Raw genomic sequence first — 6,387 nt, forward strand, 5'->3', positions numbered from 1 at the left:
ATATATATATGGCGGTCGGGTTGGTCCAAACCGCCCAAAAAAAAGTCTAAACCGCAAACCGACCAGACCGCCCGGTTTCGGCTATTTTTCAAACCAGACCGGACATCCAGACCGCTCAAACCGCCAAAAACGGTCCGGTTTGACTTGGTTCGGCCGGTTTGAGTGGTCCGGCGGTTTTTTTGAACACCCCTACGAATATGTTGTGGTGGGTGAAGCTTAAGTGTGTACATTGATTATGTTCTTGGAAGGTCGACTTTTCATAGCGTTTTCATATATCCATCCGTTTGTACGAACATCAAAATAGATCCAAAATAAGTACTTGATCGTTTGATTCGTTTCGTTTTTTTTAACATCAAAATGCGAGTAATCAAGCTCTAAGAGAACAGGTAAAGTTAGACTATAACTTTATTGGAAACATAACACTTAAATGATTAATGGGTTATTATTTAGAGCTCTTGACTAAAATAGCCTATTAGAAAAAAAAACTACAAAAATAACATGAAATGAATTTTTTTTTAAAAAAACCATCCGCTCGTATCTCCTACCCATGTGCGTACAGACCCACCACAAACCCAAAAAATCGAAAAAGCTAATGATGTGACTTAACGATGTGACACAAGGGGACAAAGGCTAACGTCGACATCATGGTTATACGCCCCAGTGGGAGGGCCTTGCTCCCTGGCGTGTACGCCCACCCTGGGCTTGCTTTTAACTTTTTTTTGTTTCCAATATATTTTTTATTCCCAATACAATATTGTCTTTTTCTAAATCATCCTACTATATATTGTCCCAATTTTTATTTACCATCATCACCAACATAATTTTTCCATCACGATTTTATTACTTCTATACAAACCATCACTTTCACCTTTAATATAATCCGACTTTTACTTCTTTTTCACCGCCATTTATCAACATTTAACCACCATTATAACGATAAGCTTTTTTATATTAAACCAAAAACAAGTTTTCATTTCACAATAATTTGGATTTATATGTTATTTTTGTGACCTCTTTATATTATATCTACTAAGGGATTATTATGAAACATTTGTGACGATAAAATCAAGTATAGAAATTTCAAGTATAGTTTTGATGGCATTGCGGTTATCGAGAAACAAACTACAAATGTCTAGGTTTATATGTTTCGGCCATTGACTTGATATTCGGTCAACATATCAAGTGTTACAAATCCAGGTACAACCACCAGAGCAAGACCTTAAAGATGCAATGTATTTTAATGTTGGAGGACGCATTTTATGTTTTTAGCAAGAAGAATTCTACCTCATTACTGGTATGTGATTAGGCCCGAATAAAATTTCCTTACTAGAGATAGTAGAGTCATCCTTCAGAAGCAGTGTTTTAGACCTTGATGAAGATCGTCCGATATACAAGAGTTATCTTACCGTAGTTTTTGAACAACAAAATTTAGAACATTAGCAAACTGTTGGTCCCAACCGGATCTACAAGAGTTTATAGGTAACGGTTTGTAGAAGGGGAGGGGATGAATACAAACTCATAAACTTTCACTTTTAAAATTATATATTGATAAAGAAAGATCAATATAAATTTTACAGATTGTTTGCGGAAAAGATAAGGTAAAGAAAAACCTATCTAAATAATCTAGAGGTACACACAAATACACTTAGCAAATAGAAAAGATTTGTTGTAAGAAACTAAGACTTGGAAATGTGTTCTTCACTTGCTTGAAGTAGTTCTTTCTCTTTAGAGAGAGAGAGAGAGAGAGGTTTCTTCTTGGATATGCTTCTTAGAATAAGAAAGACAAATTCTAAATGCTTTTTTTATGAGTGGAGTGCACTCAACTATTTATACCCATTGCATTAAATGTAATTCAGAAGGTACATAAAACGTGTTAAGCTTTTAGAGGAAAGCTTGTCTTTTGCTACAATGAATACTTCTTTTGTCTATTCACGAGCAAACATCTTTTCATAGAGTTGATAAGCACTAAAGTCAACTAATTGGCTCCGTACTGTAATGTGCTCTAGAAGAGGTATGGGTTTGTCCTTAGTGTGTGGAAGGAAAAGACAAAAAAAACGTGCATGGTTAGCTTCATTTGATGAAACAACCCACAATTTTCACGTACAGATAATCCACATAATCACATTCATAAAACATAAGGTAATATTGTTTACAAAACATGGGGTAACAAAAACTTTGTTAAATACATTTAAATGCATCTAAGTATCATCGTTCAAACTTTCCCTTTTTCTTTATCTTGTGATGTATGATGACCAGCAAAACAGGTTAGTCCAACAACTGAGCATTAGACCCAAAAGGTCTAGTGAGTGTACAAATCTCATATAAATAACGTGCATTCCACACTAACAGTTTCGAATCAAACCTATACAGACACAAACATTTTGTCTATATTTATTATAGACTCTTTTCCTCTTGTAGTTACACCGCCATTTTATCTTTCTCGCGGTTACACCGTCATTTTATCTCTCTCGCGGTTACACCGACATTACATCTCTCTCGCGGTTACACCGCCATTACATCTCTCTCGCGGTTACACCGCCATTACATCTCTCTCGCGGTTACACTGCCATCTCATCTCTCTCGCGGTTACACCGCCATTACATCTCTCTCGCGGTTACACCACCATTACATCTCTCTCCCGGTTACACTGCCAGTTCATCTCTCTCGCGGTTACACCGCCATTCATCTCAACCAATAGTGAAATAATATCAAAATTAACCGGATATGAAATCCGGTTAATCATCCGGAGATGTAATCCGGACAACATTGTCCGGATATGTAATCCGGACAACACGTGATGTTTTGAGCGATTTAGGGTTACCCCGGTCAACACATAAGCGGTTTAGACATATCCGGACATCCTTTGGCCGGTTTAATGAAATATTCGGGTGATACTCAAACGGTTTAAAGAGAATTCGATTGTCTCTTGAGCAGTTTAGGAAGACATCCGATTGCCCCTTGGGCGGTTTAGGACAAATCTGGACAACCCTTGTCCGATTTAGGGTTGAATCCGGACAACACTCAACCGGATTAGAAAGAATCCGGACAACATTTATCCGGTTTAAAGTTGAATCCGTACAATATATATTTTGAGATTCATAAATAGAGCTGATAGCAATGAATTGCATACAAGCAATTAATACTCAAAAGCATAATACACTCACCTTTGAACTGCTGGTAAGAAAATTCCACTTTTTGTAAATCAATCGATATATAATCCGGATGCTCTTTCTTTGGAAGTAACCAAAAATGGTCAGCCCCTCTATAGGTAACTATTTATTCTTTATATACCCTTTCTAAAAGAGTAGGGCGGTTAAACTGCCTCTTCCCCCCCCCCTTCTCAAGTATGATCATATACACATGTATGTAACCTCATATACATACATAACTCATGCATACCTAACCATCAAGAATATAAAACAAAATTTAAAATTCTCAAAGTACTTAGATTGAATATTACATTTGATCACTGAATGATGGGATGACGCTGGAGGTCTCTTCAGCATTCACTGAGGCTTGTGCCGTCTTCACACATATGCTGACTAGTTTGTAATCGCTGAATACCGCTTCAGATCACGAACGCACTAGTCTCTAATCTTCAGTTTCTATCTTTGACATTGTTGAAGGTTATTTGGTGTGAGTTTTGTCTTCTTGAAGTATAAGAGTGATGTTCCCAAAATCATACAAATCAGATCAATTGTCCAAGAACACAATCAAGAATGAGTAGAGAGAGATTTTCACCAATATTGCTATTGAATTTCTTGAGAGAAAGTACAAGTGATTAATAACTCTAATCAGAATTTATGAACTGAACTCATTACAATTAGAGAACTAAATCCTATTTATACTAAGGAAATAGTAAAGACTAACTATTACAAAAACATTACAATGGAAGAACTTGAATACAACATTTAAGCACATCCTTGAACCCAACAATCTCCCCCTTTGGATTCAAGGTCGAGACATTGTAAATCTGGTTTTTCTAAGTCTGAGCAGTGTCTCTAGCCTCCTTAGTGCACTCCGATACTGCAATTTATCATCAAGCATGTTCAAGGCATTGATCAGCAAATACCTCTCTTTAGGACTCATCCTTTCCGACTCCGCAGCTCTATCATTATCAGCTTTTCTCGTCTCAAGCGCCATTCTCACCATTCTGATAGTGCCATCACAATATTTATTCAGCTCACTGAACCTCATGAACTTCTTTATCCAACCCTCGGCGCTGTATACCACTCCAAAGTCCTGTTCTTCAAGGATTATATACAAAGAATAGCCTTCAATATCTTCTAGCTCTTGATCAGGTCTCTTCAAGTTAATGATTCTCTGACTATCTTCAAGACTCATTTGAACATCAAGAACCATAGACACTTTGACATGACTTCACATAAATCTTTTGATAGCACTAAGACCAACAAGTGCTACTTCTCTTCTGATCGTCATGTTCCGCAGTTCGTGGTACATATGCTCCAAGTCTTCTAAATAAAGGTTAGAGAAATCAGCTTTGCTAAATACCCAGACCTTCCCATCTTGTCGTGTAACAGTGAACACTGGATACCAAACTTTAAGAAGTCTTTGGGCATCAATTTTCTTGATAGAGACGACTCAATGTCGGGTCCGAACACGGCTTATTGGGAGACGCTTTGCCTTGAGAAAGTTATTGTACTCTAGACGATAGTCTTGAGATTCTTTATAAATCCCAAGAATCTTGTTAGCATTGAGAGCTTTGCGGTGCCGGAGGAAGATACCGAAGTAAATGTCCTCCAGATAAGGTTTTCTGATTCTTGCACGATCATAACCTGGAACGTTGGCGCGAATTACAAGCGGCACATAGTTCTTTGTAAATATCTCAATCGGATCAAATGCCGCTCTCGGAGTATCAGACACACCAAGATCAACTGTAGTGGAGGGTTCAGGCAAAGTCTAACGATCACCCTGGAATGGGAAGACATGATCTTCTTCATTAATATCTGCTTCAATGTCAAAATACATCCCAGATGATTCATCAATGTTGTCAATATCTTCACCGAAATCCTGATCTCCACCCACTTCTGTAGCAAATGCTTCATTGAATCCAACATTGGCAGACAAATCCAGTAGCAACCTTGTTCCTATAGTGGAGTCCGCCAGCTTTTCAACCATTGGCTCGATCGCTGGATTTGTCTCCAAAATTGTCTCATCTTCAACAATTATTGGCCCAGTAATCCTTTCCCTTGTTGATTCTGGGACAGGACTTTCAACATTAACAACTTGAGAAATCAGCTCCCTTTCAACACTTTGAGCACGAGCAGATGACTCAGCCAGCCTCTGTCTCTTTATCTCCCCCTCATGATGATCCGGATCGTTCGGATCATCATGTCTTCTTTTCAGTGAGGTGGGTTGAGCTCGACATGTCTCTTCTAAGATAGATACCCTTTCGGATAGGGGATCAATTGAACTTTTCAGGGCTTGAGTGATTGATGTAATTAACTTACTACCTTTTGAGAAGCTAGAAGCAACTTCATCCTGAAAGGCCAAAAACTCTGAGGCTCTAACTGTGGGATCATTATCAACAAGCTGTCGGAGGACCCTAACCAGGTCTGCATCAGCCGCATCAGGGTTTTGTGTTGACATCAGCTTGGCGTACAACAGAGATTTAAGCTCATCCACCGATTGCTCTTATACCCTCGGAGGCTCAGGTACAGGCGGTGGTGATGGCACAAACGGTTGATCTTCTGCTACTGGCTCCTTCCCTTTCATTATCCTTTTGAGACATGAAATTTGTGCTTCCATATGATCTTGAACAGCCTTTAGGGCGCCGTTCAGATATTCCCTTGACACGAAGTCGAGTAAGATCACTCCTAGATCACTTAGATTGCCAATTGAGACAACGGTTGAATAAATTGTTGTGCCTACATTTAGTGTTGGCATGATGGTAGCACTTATAGGACTTCCGACCGGTCCTTGTGGTAGGTCAAAAGACACCACTCTGGTTGTTCCGGCAGGTTCACTAAGAACCGTAATTTGAGCAACAGATGATCTTGACTCTTGTGTACCTATGTGTATGGGCTCTAAACTCGAGGTGCACAGAATCAAAGTCGTAGGCTGGGGTAGTGGCCTACTGTTTTCAATATCTACATTCTCTGAGTGAGAAGTAGATAGAGTATGTGATAAATCCCCGTGAAGAATTGAAACAACTGGTTGTTGAGAACCAGTTGAGTGGTCGAGATGGGTGAGCAAATGCATAGCTGGGTTAGCTATGTCTTCTTCAATACCAACATTCAACGGATGAATGTCGATAGCATATGTGGGTGCCTGGCTAACTGTTTCGGCTGGGATAGGAGCTTGTTCTTCATTTTGTGCTCCACTCTCACACTCACCATCTTTTTCTCCATCCCTTACACTCAACCT

Source organism: Cynara cardunculus, unplaced genomic scaffold (genome assembly GCF_001531365.2).
Source record: "Cynara cardunculus var. scolymus isolate 2C unplaced genomic scaffold, CcrdV1 Un_Scaffold_1732, whole genome shotgun sequence".
NCBI classification, from domain to species: domain Eukaryota; kingdom Viridiplantae; phylum Streptophyta; class Magnoliopsida; order Asterales; family Asteraceae; genus Cynara; species Cynara cardunculus.